Source organism: Physeter macrocephalus, chromosome 14 (genome assembly GCF_002837175.3).
Source record: "Physeter macrocephalus isolate SW-GA chromosome 14, ASM283717v5, whole genome shotgun sequence".
NCBI classification, from domain to species: domain Eukaryota; kingdom Metazoa; phylum Chordata; class Mammalia; order Artiodactyla; family Physeteridae; genus Physeter; species Physeter macrocephalus.
Window position 1 is genome coordinate 132,616,618 of NC_041227.1, and position 14,802 is coordinate 132,631,419.

The following is a 14,802-nucleotide window of genomic DNA, read 5'->3' on the forward strand; positions in this document are numbered from 1 at the left end:
GCCCTCTGCTTGGGTCCCCCGAGGTTGTCAGCAAGGTGTCTGCGGGCTGCGTCCCTTCCTGGGCCGGGCTCCTCTCCCCGGATCACTGGTTGCTGGCAGAATTCGTTTCCTGTGGCTGCATGACGGAGGCCCCGTTCTCTTGCTAGCCGTCAGCCAGGAGCCTCTGGGCTCCTAGCGGTGCCCAGAGCTCATTGTCACACGGCCCCCTGGCAGCTCACAACCTGACAGTCTGCTTTCTTCCAGGCCACCAGGAGCGTCCCCCTGACTTCCTCTCCCCACCAAGCCTGCCCGAGCGGAGCCTTACGTAACACAACCCAACCACCCTGTTCACCGAGGCCGCCCACGCTCGAGGGGGGCACACCAAGGGCTGGGATCCTGGGAACTATGTTAGGGTTTGCCTACCAAGCTCAGATGAACTTGACTTGGAGGCCGAGACGAACTGGAGCCCTGGCTCTGTCCCTGACTTGGGGTGTGACCTTGGAGAATTTTCCCCACACCCTTTAAGTGTGACTCTCCTTGTTTACAACAGCGGGATGACAATACCAGACTCCAGGGGGTGTCATGAGGATGAGGTCAGTGAAACCATCAAGCACTGGAAGTCGCTAGGAGCTCAGTAAATGGCAGCTCCCCCCCTTCCTTTGCAAGGGTGTCTCCTTCGCAAAGGAGAACGCGGGCCGCGCAGAGCACGCGGGAGGCACCTGGCCCTGGAGCCAGAAGGCCTGGCGGGCGGGGGGGGCGGTGCCCAGGCTGATCTCAGGGCCGAGTGTCCCTCAGTTCATGCTGCCCCTTCCCGCACACAGTAAGAATCACTGCAGCGTTGTCTGGAAGAGTGAGGCTGAAATGAGATCCCGAAACAGAACAGACACTTTGGAGAGGCTTTCCTCCCTGCGCAGTGTGAAGGCTGCTTCCCCTCTTCCCAGAGGCCTGATCCCACAGGGGGAGGGGCGCTGGCCCCTCCAGGCGCCGAGCCAGGCAGCGGCAGCGGGGAGGTGGTGGCAGGTGTCTTTCCTCCTGCGCGATCGCTCGTTGTGCATTCGGCCCCTTCAGCCCGTTCTCTGTCGTGACCCTCGGGAGAGTCTTGTATGGACCGGAGATTTCCCACCTGGACAGGGCATGGACCTCCCCGGGCGGCCCCCAGGCATTAGCCCCGGAGAGGACCTGACAGCGCCTGACCTCACGTTGATTGATGATTCTTGGGCAAGCGGACAACCAGCAAGGCGTCTTGCCATCCGAGGGCCAGAAACCTTCTATGTTTAGGGCGTGATGTGGCCCTGCGGTTTTGAAGCGAACAGGAACCAGAGGTACCGAGGCACAGCCTGCAGGCCGAGCTTTCCGCGTCCCCTCAGAGGGGAGGTCCAGGCTGAGATCCCTCTGTCTGCTCGCGTCTCCAGCCTCATCGCCTCCCTCCACGCCTGCTGGAATGCCACGGGCCCTCCCCGAGGGGGCTGCCCGCCCGCCCAGCTCCGTCTGTCCTCAGCACTCGCCTGGAGGCGGCCTTCCCCAGGAAGCCTTAACCACATGCATTCGTGCATTCGTGCATTCGACCCAGCACTGATTCCCCCAAGCACAGGGTCTGTATCTAATAAGAAAGTCCTCCCAGCTGCACGAAACGGACCCAGCCCCGCCACCATGCCCATCTTTCTCAGACCGAGGGGTCTGTGTTCAGAAGCCAGCTAAAAGCAGCCCTGCCACGGGTGGGCTGGGAGAGGGTCAGACGGGAACCGTCCGTGTGCCCCCTCTGAGGCCTCCCAAGGCTCCCAGAGCCTGACGTAGAGACCACCGGTCTAGTGGGGGCTTCCTGAACAGGTGACAGCTGGGAGGGGGCCGTGGTGTTTGCATTGCCTTCTCTCGACAGGATCAGCACGAAGTGGGCTTACCCTGAGGCTTCAGAAGCCAAAGCTTCAGGTCCTCCCTTGGGGAGGGGCCCTTCCTAGTCCCAGATTCTAACTGTGTATTTGTAATTGTGTGTTCTTTTTCTTTAAGAGGGCCTGTCTAATTACACACACTTCAGGGCCCAACGAAATCTGGTTCTGTCGCAGTTGGGCCGTAGGTGGAAGCGTGACCCACGCAGGACCCTCCGGAAGATGGGGTCCTTGTCTGTGGCGACACCAGGAGGCCCTTTATGAGAGAAGGTTCAGGGGCCCAGAAAGTACGTGCGCCCCTCTGGGGGGAGCCCGCTGTCCCCCAGAAGGTCTTCCTAAATCCAGTTATATGGGGACAGGGCCGGGGGCTTCTGGCCCTGAGACAGGGCCGGGCTCTCCGGATGGAATCGGCGGTGCCTCCTGGCCGAAGCCAGCCCGCTGGCCCTGTAACCTCCCTGCCCCAGACCCCAGGCCAGGTAGGGTCTCCCAGCAAGGACTGTGGGTCTCCCCTCTCCCTTCTCTGTTCCCCGGCTCCCCAGACATCTGGAAAACACGCTGGCTGACCTTTCCGACCGCAGCCGCAGTCCTGGTCCCCGTCAGCAAACGGAGCCCTCGCAACCTGGCTGCCTCTGGCTTCCGCAGGGAGACCCCCGAGGGGACGCCCACCCCGCGTCCAGCAGCCCCACGTGTCAGCAGCTGGCCCGGGCTCGCCGGCCCGGGCGCCGACTGGTCAGGAGAGATCTCGCGCCGGCCCCACAGCCCAGAGGCTGCCCGGCTGGGTTCGTGGGGGCCGCACTGCACCGCTTCCGGGCTCGGCATTTGCTGAGTGGTTTTCCATCCCTTATTAATGAGCTTTGGCCGCAGCCTGTGAGTTAGGGCTCGTGGGAGTCGCGGCTCTGACAGGCCGGGCAGGCCGGGCCACCTGCTCCCGGGGCCTTGTCATCTGCCCTGTCTCCCCTGCCTGCAGGTCACACCCGAAGTGCCTGTCCGCGCAGAGCAAAGCGCATGCACTTGGGGAGGAAGGCAGCTTCTCACCCCCGCTGGGGCTGGGCCGGGCCCTGGGCGCGGCAGGCCAGTCCATCCACCAACCCCCCCCCGCCATGGTCGTCCAGCTGGAGTTTCCGGGCACCCGCTCACCCACACACCTGTCCACACACAGGCAGCTGGGCACGTCCCGTCCGTCGCGGACAAAAGCCTTTTAAGGTTGGGGCTAACGTTACAAAGTGCTTTCCCTCTCAGGGCAGGCGCACGTGGAGGAGCCAGGTCGGGCCCTGTGCCGAGGTCCTCCCGTGCTTCACCTCCTCCTCACCCGCGGAGGTGGGGCCTGGGATTATCCAGGCCGCTTGGAGCAGGAGAACAAGGCACAGAGGAGTGAAGCCGCTTGCTGAGCACAAACAGTAAGAGACTCAGCTGACTGCCAAATTGGCTCCCCCAGTGGCCGGGTCCTGGTGAGCCCTGAGCTGGGCGTCATGTCAGTAGAAAGCACGCACCTTGGAACCAGATATTTGAGTTGAAGACCCGGCTCTCTCCACTTGCTCTTCATAGCACTTCCTGGAGCCTCAGTTTCCTCCTCTGTAAAATGGGGACAGGCAATAAGTAGAACAGCAGCGTGTCCAGGGCCGCACGCCCAGATCTCGGCTTCCCTTCCTTCTCAGAGGCCCACAGGGGGCAGAGGGTGAGTGAAGAAGTGATATTTCCAGGACGGGGGGTGGCGAGGAATGGGGGAGTCAGGGCATCGATATGAGGAGGGCGGGAATAGTACCCGCCCAAGATTATCCAGAGATTCACGGCCTCGTGAGTGAGCGCCGGTGGCAAGAGCCACTTTGCAAAGTACCTTAGGCTCCATCTAACATCTTTATTTCTCTTTAACAAATTTCCCCTGAGGCCGATTTCAAATCCAGTTTATTCTGGTATCTAAAGGTATAAAGCCCGTAACTCAGGGGCCTCAGATCTAAAATCTTCAGGCCTCCACGGCTGTGCTGCCCTGGGTCGAGGCACCTGAACGAGCTTCATTTTCCGGCTGTTACTTGAAGCCTGCGAGTGGGTGTCGCGGGCTTCTGTCCACAGACGGGAGCTGTCCTGCCAGGCGCCGAGAGATGTGCCGTTCCTGCCTCTGGATCCGGGGCTCAGCGGGCCGGGGCTGGGGGGAGAAACGGCTCACTGGGTGACCCGCGCCCTGCCGTGCCGGGGCGGCTTCTCACGGTGCCGCTTGAGGAAGGGGAGGCATGGGGAGGGCGGGGTGGGAGGACCAGACCCGTCCAGAGCTGCCAGGGTCGGCACTTGTGGGTCCACACCGCTCCGTGGCGGCGTGTTCCTTCGGAAACGTCAGCGCTCTAGGATTTAGGACAGTGTGTGTTGTGTTGAAAATGGGCTCCAGACAGACCTCGGAGTTTTTCCTCTTTCCTGAGGCGCTCACTTCAACCTTTGGTTTTGGAGTGGATTAAAATGGAGCTTGTCCGACAGCCGGTCATGCTGGATCCGAGCTGTGGTTCTCAGAGGGCGGATCTCCAGGGCATCCTCCTCTAGGACACTCATATCCGTCATGTTACCCTCGGCTCGCGGCGCTTCCTGCAGTGAAGTCTTGGCCCCGGAGGGTCGACGACGGCAGCGCTTTCACTGGCGTCTTTCACGTGCAGACGCTGCTTCTCAGGACTTGTTATGGGGCATTCTGGGGGCTTCGCTGGAGGGGAAGACAGACGGCAGTGCAGCGTGGGTGCTCTCTCCACCTGCCCACGTCGACCTGGGACCGGGGGCCAGGAGAGAGCAGTGCTCGCCGACTGCCCCGGCCCCACGGAAGACCCCTTTGGCGGCAGAAGTTCAGTGCCGTTTCGCCGACATGAATCACGCCCCTGGGAACGGGGGCTGGAGGTTCAAAGACAGATAAGTCTCAGACCTGGCCTTCTGGCTCGGGGGAGACACGATTTCAATACAGTGCAGAAAGCAGCAGTGATAGGGGCGTGCGCAGAGCATTATGGCTGCTCAAAAGGAAAGGGAAGCAGGTCCAGGAGGGCTTCTGGGAAGGGGCGGCACTGGGGGGTTGGGGACCCCTGATACAGAGTGTGTGTGGATGACAGTCGGGCTGAGTGGCTTCAGGATTTGAGGGATGGCTGCCTGCATCCTAATTCCAGCTCTGGGCGGCTCTGGGCAAGTCCCTTAACCTCTTGGGGCCTCAGTTTTCTCATCTGTAAAATGGAGTCGATGATAATCGCAGCCCGCACAGGAGAGAGTTGTGAGGACTAAGCTACTGGGGATGGCGGTAGTTGTCCTAGGAGCAGGGGTAGTTAGCATGGGAGCAGCTGCTTGACCCCCGAGGGTCCCCTCTGCAGACACTGTCCCGTGTCCCTTGTGCGTCTGGTAAGAAGCCAGAGCACCTGCAAACTGCTAGGCCGGGGGAGGCTCCAGGTTCAGGCTGCCTGACAGGGCGCCCTCTGGGGAGCAGGGCTTTCCCTAGATGATGTAAGGAGAGGGCCGACCCCGCCTCCCGACTTTCAGTGGGCCTGGGACGGAGTGGTGAGCAATAGGTTAAGAAGCCCCCGGAGGTGAGATAAAATTGAGTTATGTCCAGACACTGACTGCTTGCTATCGAGGTGTTGGCTGGGACCCCCCACCCCAACCTGACCCCGGCTCCCTCGGAGCAGAGCCCCGCTGCATTCCCAGCCTCTTCTCCTTTTCTTCGTGTCTCTCGACAGCATTTCTCTGGCTTAATGGTGACGAGCTGCGCTACGGCTTCCCGGCTTCCCGTTAACTTGTATCCTCCCCGTAAACGGACTGCTTGACTCACACAGTTGTTCCGCCCTGTTTGCGGGGCTTTCTCTGTCATCCTCTCGCTCCCAGCCAGCCTGTACCTGCTGTGTCCTGGCCCACCAACGCCCCCGGCCAGCCCTGCTGGGCCCTGGAGGGAGGGAAGCTGGCTTTTACGGTTTGTTTACTTTCATGCAGGCGAAAGCCCCAGGCCTCAGCTCCAAGCCTCCTGGAGGACTGGGAGGGAAGGTGAGCCGAGCCTGGGAATGAAAGGGCCTGGGGCCGGGGCAGGGCGCCTGCCCTGGAATCCGAGCCGGCCACAGAGCCACAGAGCCGGGGGTGCGGGCGTGGCCTCTGGGACCCGCTGGGAGGGGCACAGGACAAGTGAGGGCCGCTGGCCAAGTCCTCCAGGCCCTGAGTCTGGGCACAGCCAGGAGGAAGGGGGCACAGCAGCCTGGGAAGGCCACTGCGAGAGGGCGCCAGTGTCCCCGAGCCAAGGCTGCTTTCCCCGGGGGGCGGGGGGGGGTGCCTCTGAAGACGGGCGGGGCATCCCCCCTCTCTGCCCCAGACCAGCGGGTGACCCTGGGTGAGACTTTGTCCCAGAGCCTGGATTCCGGCTGCCTCCCTGTCCCCCTCCCTGGGGAGGGACAGACCTTCTGAGGATCCCACCTGATGGCTGGCCTGACACTCTCCAAGCCTCTCCCTCTGACCCCAGGCCCCGCCGCCTCCGGACACTGCTTGGCCTCCCCTCACGTCCACAGACGCGCCCCGACCTCCTGACCTGTCGCCTCTGGGCCTCGGCAGTGCCGTCCCGTCCGCCCGGAGCGCCCACGCCGCCTTCGCGGTGCCGACTCCTGCTCATCCTTCAGGGCTCAGCTCGAGTGCCAGCTCCTTGGGCAGCTTTCCTGACCCCGTTACAGGCTCCCCCGCACGCTGGCGCCAAGTGAGAGATTCTGGCCGACGCCCCGCTGTAGCCCAGCACCGCACGTGCAGGCCCCAGAGCGTGGGTGCAGAGTTGAGTTGAGGGGGGCTGGGGGGCTGGGCGTCCACAGCTGCCCTGCCAGCATCGGGGGTCCTCGTGGGGGGGGCGGGAATGGGACGGACACGCTCTCTCTGGCTCCAAAGAGAACGGAAGGAACAGGGTCCAAAATCGTGACGCCTTCCCTGGAAGGTCACCGACAGCGGACTGGGCACAGGCCGGACGCTGGGCGCTCCGGGGCTTGGCGGCAAAGGGACGGGTGCTGGGTGTGGCTCTTTAGCCCAGGTGCTCCGAGTCCGGTCTCAGCCCGCGACCCGGTGTCTCCTGACCGAGTGCCCTGGCAGCCCCGGTTCCGGCAGGTGACGCAGGGTTTGAACCTGGCACTCTGGACTGCAGGTGCTGGTCTTGAAAACTGGGTTTGAACCCAGTCTCTGGCTGCCCGGGGGGAGCTGTTCGCCACCTGGGGAGACTCAGGAAGCAGATGTGCACCCCCTGCAGCCCCAGCCCAGCCCAGACTGTCAGAAAAGGCCGGGGGTCGGCAGGTGTGTGCCTTCAGGACACTGGCGCTGGGGTCCCGGGGCAGGTGAGAATCCGGCTCAGCTGCCTGGGGCTGGGCTGCCTTGGGGAACTTACCTGCCCTCTCAGAGCCTCGGCTTCCTTGTGCGTAAAATAGCTTCCTAGCAGCTCCTATTTCATAGGTTATTTTGAGGCGTAAATGAGAAAATGGAAAGAGCTTAGCACAGCGCTTTGCAGGGAGTCGGTGCCCAGGGGAAGCCAGCCCTTGTCTGTCAGTCCGTTGGCCGTGGGCCTAGGGGGCAGCAGTCGTCCTGCTGGGCCTTCTAAGGGTCGGGGGGCTTTGCACATTCTGAGCTGCAGCGTCACGGGCATACGAGGACAAGGAAGAGTCCATGTCAGTCCTGCAGGGTACAGAACTGGCCTGCTCCCCTGTGATAGAAGCAGCTGCCTCTTTGTCACCAGAGCAGGGCTGATTATCGTAATAACAGCTTACACGTTGTCCCAGGCGCGGTGACGTTGACAGACTGCATTAACTCGTTTAACCTGCCAAACAGCCCTCTGAAGTTCTTCCCATTTCACAGATGGGGAAGATGAGGCACAGAGAGATTAATCAGGACCCAAGATTACACAGCTAGTAGGTGACGTCAGAGCCAGGACTCAACGCAGAATGACTTTGGAACCCACCATCTCCATGGTATCTAGGCTTGGGATGGTCGAAAGGTATCGTCTCGACTCGTAGCCCCTGCATGGAGCACTGCGTTGAGAAGACTTTAGACGGTGATTAAGGAGAAAACTTCTGTTACGGATTAGCAGTGTCTGCCGTGGGCTGGGGAAGGGAGGATTCAGCTCTGTGCCGGCCACTGGCACATCATGAGCCACAGCACTCCTGACGTTTCGGGCAGCGTCGCTCCTTGCTGGCCGGGGGTGGCCGTCCTGTGTGCGCTGTGGGCCGTTCGGCCCCGACCCTGGCCTCCACCCACTAGTTGCCGGTAGCGCCAACCCTCCCTCCCCGCCAAGTTCTGACAATCGAAAGTGTCTCCAGACATGGTCTCCTGAAAGGCAAAGTCTTCCCTGGTTGTGAACCCTTGCACCAGAGCGGGCGGTGGGGGCAGTGGGCCAAACAGCATTGAACTTGGAGTCCAGAGACCAGGGCTCTAGGCTTGACTCTGGCACCAACCAGCCTGTCGCCATAGAAATGGCCCTTCGTCTCCCCAGGCATCAGGTTCTTTATGTGTAAAGTGAACAAGACGAAGCAGATGGTTCCAAGGGTTCCTTCTAGAAGTGAATAATTCCACACTATGATTCTCCTTCCCTCACCCAAGCCCTTCAGTTAAAACTCTCAGGTTATTGGAACATAACTTTCCAGAGATCCACAGAGCCAAACCAGCAGAAAAGCCTGCAGTCTGCAGCGAGCTGCTTTGCCCCTTGGAGCTTCATATTTGCTCATTAAAGGGAAGAAACAAGAAGAAAAAACCCTGAACCTTGGTATTGAGATTTCATCCAAGCAGGGCAGTTATCAAGCAGATTCAAGTAGAAAAATCACAGAGACAATAAGCACACACCCACTTCCCTGTGTTAGGCGAGAGAACGAGCTCTCGGGGAAATCTCCCCGGCTCCGTTCAATTATGAATCTCGGCAGGAAGCCTGGAAAATCCTGGCAGCCCCGGAGCGAAGGGTTGAAGGAGGTGTGAGGCTGGAGAGTGAGACAAGGGACACAGATGGTGAGAGAGGGAGGCCGGGGTCCCGCCTGCGGCCAAGCGCCAGGGAGCTGGGCTGTGAGGTGAGGCTCTGGGGTCCTCACAGCAGGCGTTCCTTGAAACAGCAGCACGTATATGGGAGGAGACTCGGGTCGAGGGCTTGGCTCGTGGGCCACCAGCAGGTGGGAAGGCTCTGTTTTATGGAGATGGAGGAGAAGGCACCACGGATGGGAACGCTGTCCGTTCTGGTCACACATTCTCCCCTCATTCCTCAAGGCAACGGCGCCAGGTCTGTGGGGATCCCACTTTATAGACGAGGAGAAAGGAAACGATCAACTGACCAGCCCAGCCAGCGGTTTCCCAGGTGACGGTGATCTCAAGAGGCCGAAATCCACAGGCCACGTGCTTCCACGTGGGAACCTGGGGGCTGACGCCGGGCATTGCTGTCCCCCGGTATCCTGCACCCTCTCTCCCCGGGGTTCCGTGGTCACCCAGAAACCTGCAGTCATCTTCACGTCTCGTAAAAGCATCACAGACCTGCCCTGAGGAATGAAGTGTGACCTGGGCCCTCGAGAACTGGCTTGGAGTCTCTGATGAAGGTGTGGCTTGTTGTGGGCCAAGCTCCCCTGCGGGCAAAAAACCAACGTCTTCTGACTGAATCCCAAAGGAAGACTTTACTGGGAGTGTGTGGAAGGTCCCAAGGGATTAAACGAGAGTAACAGCCAAGACTGAAAAGGGGAGACTCTTCCCTAGCTGACCTCATGGGCCACCAAGAACTCCCCATTCATGAGCACCCCAAAGTCCCTTGCCCTTGGGTCTCTTCTGCTTCTGATCCAAGCTCCAAAGCCCTGAGAGTACATCTGCTGGTCCCGCTCGGGCCGGATGTGCGCCCAGGATCCCTGGCTGGGGCAGGGCCGTGCAATGCAGCCGCTGGCACTCTGTGAGAGACCCATTCCCCGAGCAGGGGGCTCCACGGGCATACCCAGGGGTCCCTCCGAGCCTCAGGACGGGCTGAGCACCAGGCCGTGGCCCGCCCTTCTCTCCCCATCTCCTGCCCCAGCCCACCTGTCTCAGCACAAGATCCTCAGACTCTAGGACCTCGAGAGATGCCTCCGTTTACCAGACTGTGATCTCTAGGTTCCAGGTTTAAAGAGACAGAGTTTGGGGACAGAAATCGTCTCTCTGTGAATCCCACCGCCTGGGGGCAGGAGCTTGCACCACAGACCCCAGTCCCCTGGCGGACACTGAACCAGAGTCCAGCCCCGTTGAAACGGGTGCCATCTCGCTCCTGTTGCGATGACAAGGGAGGCTTCTTTCCCAAACCCTCCACCAGCCCCACTCCGACCGTCCCGTCGGGGGGAACGCCCTTTGGACCTAGCGGCTCCCCTAGACTGTTGGGGAAGCGAGGAAGGATCTCGGAGAGGGAACCCCTGTCTGCCACCTGCTTACAGACCGGAGCTGAGGGTGGGTCCAGGTGTCTGCGGAATCCACTCTCCCCTGCTGGGTCTGACACGATGCAAGTTGAGACGGTCTCTCCTCATGACTGACGGTGAGCCAGGGGTGAGGCGGGCTGACCCGAGGTCCCCCCCCCAGCCCACGCTCCTGCCCGCGCGGGTCCTGAGGCTACCACGGTCTGTCTGGCAGCTGCAGGAAGCTGCCGGCTCTGAGCCAAAGTCTAAATGTGTCCCTCCTCCCAGGCACGGCAACGCGAGGGGGCCGATGAAGGCAGCGCTCGTTAATCCCGGGCGGAGCTGAGCCTGCGTCTCCCAGGCAGCCTGGCTCCTCTGGGACTAAAATAAGTCGCCCAAGAGGCCCCAGGATGGGGCCCTCCAACGTAACAGGTCGCATTTCCACCAGGTTGGGCTGGGAATAGAATCCGAGACATGCCAGGCTGTGAGGGACAAGGGGTCCCTGCGTTAGTCACGGGGACACGGTTCCAGCTTCGGGAAAGGCACGGCGGCACCTCGGAGCCTATGGCGTTGAATCCAGGACCCTCGCAGGTGATCCAGGCCACCCCGCGACTGCTGCCCGCCTGCTCCTCCAGCCTCAGCCCACCCACCCTGCGCCCACGCCCTCTTCCGGAAGCTCACTCCCCAGACATGCCTCTGGGCTCCCCCCTCGCTGCCACCCCCAGCTGCCACGCTCACTTCTCAGCTCTGTGTGAGCGCAGCCCGTCCCCCGAGCTGCCCAGACACCCGTCCAGCACCAACCCTCGTTCCTGAAGCCCCTGAACCTGCGGCTTCCCCCGTAGCGCGTGTCACTAGCTCGCCGTGCTGAGGTGGTGTGGACACTTCACCTCCCCAACCAGGCGACGCGTTCTTGCTGGCCGGACCCGTGCGTCTGGGCCCCCGCAGGGCCTGGCATCAGTAGATGGATACTGAATTAAAGGAAAGAGTGGCCAAAGGGTTGAATGGATAAACGAGGTCTACAGGGGCCTCCCTGGTGGCGCAGTGGTTAAGAATCCGCCTGCCAACGCAGGGGAGCCGGGTTCGAGCCCTGGTCCGGGAAGATCCCACATGCCGCGGAGCAGCTAAGCCCGTGCGCCACGACTACTGTGCCTGCGCTCTAGAGCCTGCGAGCCACAACTGCTGAGCCCACGCGCCACAACTACTGAAGCCCACGCGCCTAGAGCCCGTGCTCCGCAACAAGAGAAGCCACCGCAGCGAGAAGCCCGCGCGCCGCAACGACGAGTGGCCCCCGCTCGCCGCAACTAGAGAAAGTCCCTGTGCAGCAATGAAGACCCAACGCAGCCAAAAATAAATAAGTAAATTTATTTAAAAAAACAAACAAACAAACAAACGAGGTGTACAGCCGAACAAAGACCCCAAACAGCTCCTGCGGGACAGCGAGGCCCTTCGGTGACCCACGAGCTCATTTTAGAAAGGAGAAAAGAGCACGAGGGAAACCCGTCCCGGGCGCTGGGGCTCAAAGCAACTGCGCAGGCTGTGAGCCCCAAGCACTTGGCCGTGGAGAGGACATGGGGGCTCCCCCGCAAACTCCACAGTCTCTGAAGGCAGCTCCGAGAAACGAGAAGTTTAAAACTAGGGACTTACCCTCCACGTCATCACAATGGATCTTCTCAAAGTGCTCTGACCAGCATGGGCTAGGGTTAGGGTTAGGCCCCGCTTCCGCTCTGAAAGGTGGTAAAGACATTTCCCATCTTCCCGACGAGGAGAAGCTCTCCTGACCTCTCCTGTGCAGCCTCGGATGGCGTGCTCTCTGAAACTCTGGCCTCCTTCCGACCCCGTCCTCAGGCGTCACTGGATGACTGTGTATCTGGAAAGCTCCAGGACGGCAGAGACCACGCCTGTCTTGTCTCTTCTTCTTGATTATCAGTGAAACAGAAACACGCCAGAACGTAGAATGTCTGAGACGACATCGAAGTGGACTTACCGCCCTCGAGGCAAGGTGGGTCGTCCTCTTTGGGGATGGCTCTCCTCCACAGAGGATTCAGGGCCCCAGGCCGGGCCCGTCTTGTGGCTCCACCAGCCCCTGGGCTGGCGGGGGAGGCCGTGGAGAGGGAGAGGTGCCCCCACCTGTCCAGGAAGGACGCCTGTCACCTCCGCCCACCTCCCATTGGCCAGCTGGCTCCCGTGGCCCACCTATCTGCAAAGGACGCTGAGAGATCCAGTGTAGCCCTGAGCCCGCGAAGGAGGACAGTCGGCAGATCCTCTGCCACGTCGGAGTCCCCGGCATCCAGCACGTAGCAGGTGCTGAAAAGTGGAAGTTGGATGAAGGAGCTTCATAATGCATAAGGTCATAATGCTTAACAGGCTCTCACAGGGTCACTTCAAGCCAGGGCGCTAAGGCTCCCCCAGGAGAGTCCAGCCCAGCCCTCGCTGCCACTCCAAGCCTGGCAGTTCTCCGCAGGAGCCCGGGGGAGAGGCTTCCCGCAGCCTGCCGCCTTACAGCTGGAGAGAGGCCAGCCCTCAGGAGAGCAGCAGCGTGTGCCAGGGGGAATCGCAGTTATTAGGAGGCGCTCTGGAGATAAGCGTGGAAGCGGAGAGACGATGAGGGGGCGTTCGGAGGGGAGCGTTCCGGGGAGCTGGAGATGGGGCGGGCCCGGGGACGCGTGGAGCCTGGCTTTGTGGCGGCAGCCGGGAGCACGGACGCCTGGCCAGCCGCGGCTGCCCCTGACCCGGTGTCACGGGCTGCGTTGCGTCCCTCCAGATTCCTATGTGGCAGTCCGAACCCCAGTACCTCGGGGCGTGACTGTGTCTGGAAATAGGGTCTTTATAGAGGCTAGTCAAGTCAAAATGAGGTCACGAGCATGGGCCCTGGTCGTATATGAGTGGTGTCCTTGTGACAGGGGGACTCTGGAGACCGACAGGCGTACGGGGAGAACACTGTGAAGGCGAAGGCGGAGATCGAGGTGATGCTTCCACAAGCCCAGGGATGCCAGTGGTAGACAGCGAACCACTGGGAGCTGGGGACGGGGAGCGGCGCGGAGGATGCTCCAGAGAGCCCTGGGAAGGGGGCGCCTCTGCCCGCGCCTTCCTCCAGGACTTCTGGCCTCCAGAACCGCGAGGCCGTGCACGCGTCCGTGGTGCTCTGTAACGGCAGCCACCCTGCCTCTCCGCGCTGGAACGGTCGAGGTCACTTCCGTCCTGGGCTCCGGTCCCTCGTCTGCAGACACGTCTAAGACCAGGAGCCAGGCTCTCCCCCAAACAGGCGCACTGCTCGCCGTCGTCCCGGGCTGCCCCTGCCTGCCGCCCTCACCCAGGCAGCTCCCTTCAGGAGAGGCTGCCGCTCAAGCCTTCCCAGGCCGTGGCCCTCCCGGCGGCTGTGCGGTCAGGCCCCGTCTCCTCAGCCTCCCTGCGGGCCTCCACCGCGTCCCGGCCTCTTCTGCCGTCGCATCCCCTCTCCCCCCAGGCCAGGCCACCCGGGGTTCCAGAACACGGGGCCGGCCTGCCTGTCCACTTCTGCCCTTTGGCGTATACGGACCCCTGCAGCGCCCCTCTGTACACATCAGCACCTCTGGAAAACCCTAAGCTGCCACCGTAGCCGAGCTCTGCCCTCGCGCCCTCCTCCACCTCTCCCTGACCTCTCTGTCCTGACTGGAGGGGGCCCACTCTTGAAAGCCGCCACTTCCAGTGCAAGGTTAACCCAGCCCCGAACCTGAGCCAGTGCCCTCAGCCCGGGACTCTGGAAGAACAGGTTTCCCACCAAGAGAGGGAGTGTCGAGGACCCGTGTTTCCCGTCACGCTGCAGCCAATCAGAACTACCCGTAGCCCTGAGGCCACGCCATGCCCTTCTGCCTCCCGAGTGTGGGAGGGTTAGGGCCCGGACTCTGGAGCTGGGCGGCCCCGGTTCGAATCCCGGCTCGGGCACTTGGTAGCAAATGGTGTCAGTAATCGTCTCTGCGTCACAGGGTTAGTAGGAAGACGAAGTGACTTAACAGCTGTCAGGTGCTTAAATAGTGCCCGGCTGTACAGGTGCTAAGTGAACGCTTGATGCTATTCTCATCCTGAGGATGACACCCTCCCCTCCCCTCCTCACCCGTCAGCCCAGCCCTGTACCCCTCAGCCCCCCACCTCCTCCACAAAGCCCTGGGTCCTTTCTGGCAAGGCCTGTACCCTCCTGGAAACATACAGGCCTCCAGGCCTGCCGGGCTGTTCCCGCGCTTCCCCGGGGGGCTTAGGGTCGGGGGCCGGGCAGCTTTGGGGAACACGGGAGGGGCGGAGGCTCAGGCGGGCTCTGAGCTCCTCCCTGCCCACCTGAGACACGGGCTTGGTCCATCTGGCCCTTGGAGCAGGGCTGCGGCTGGTACGGACGGTCTGACTCAGGTCCGGTGAGACCTCCCTGACCTGGGCTAGTTAGGACACGGCCACCTCGAATTATTATCAAGTCCAAATTGATAGCGACTTAGAACACTCGATGTAGTTTGATTATCTTCCCACACATAAGATGATTGGAACAAGGCTGTGGAGTGTTTGGTCCCCATGGGGCCCTCGCCCTCACCTCCTTCTCCGGTCGGGGTGGCCTTCGCCAGCAGCCGGGCCTCGTC

General features: G+C 61.6%; 1 protein-coding gene and 1 long non-coding RNA gene across 4 annotated transcripts in view; one reads left to right on the top strand and one right to left on the bottom strand.

Moving 5' to 3' along the window:
- The window catches only part of CACNG4 (calcium voltage-gated channel auxiliary subunit gamma 4), a 53,486-nt gene that overhangs the window by 21,993 nt on the left and 16,691 nt on the right, over positions 1-14,802 (top strand). The gene's annotated exons all lie outside the window — the stretch shown is intronic.
- LOC114487622 (uncharacterized) overlaps positions 11,604-14,802 on the bottom strand; it is a 36,577-nt gene continuing 33,378 nt past the window's right edge. For all 3 annotated transcript variants that reach the window (XR_003682824.2, XR_003682823.2, XR_008619147.1), the window contains exon 3: positions 11,604-12,508. This is a non-coding gene — a long non-coding RNA (uncharacterized lncRNA). The remainder of the gene's footprint in view (positions 12,509-14,802) is intronic.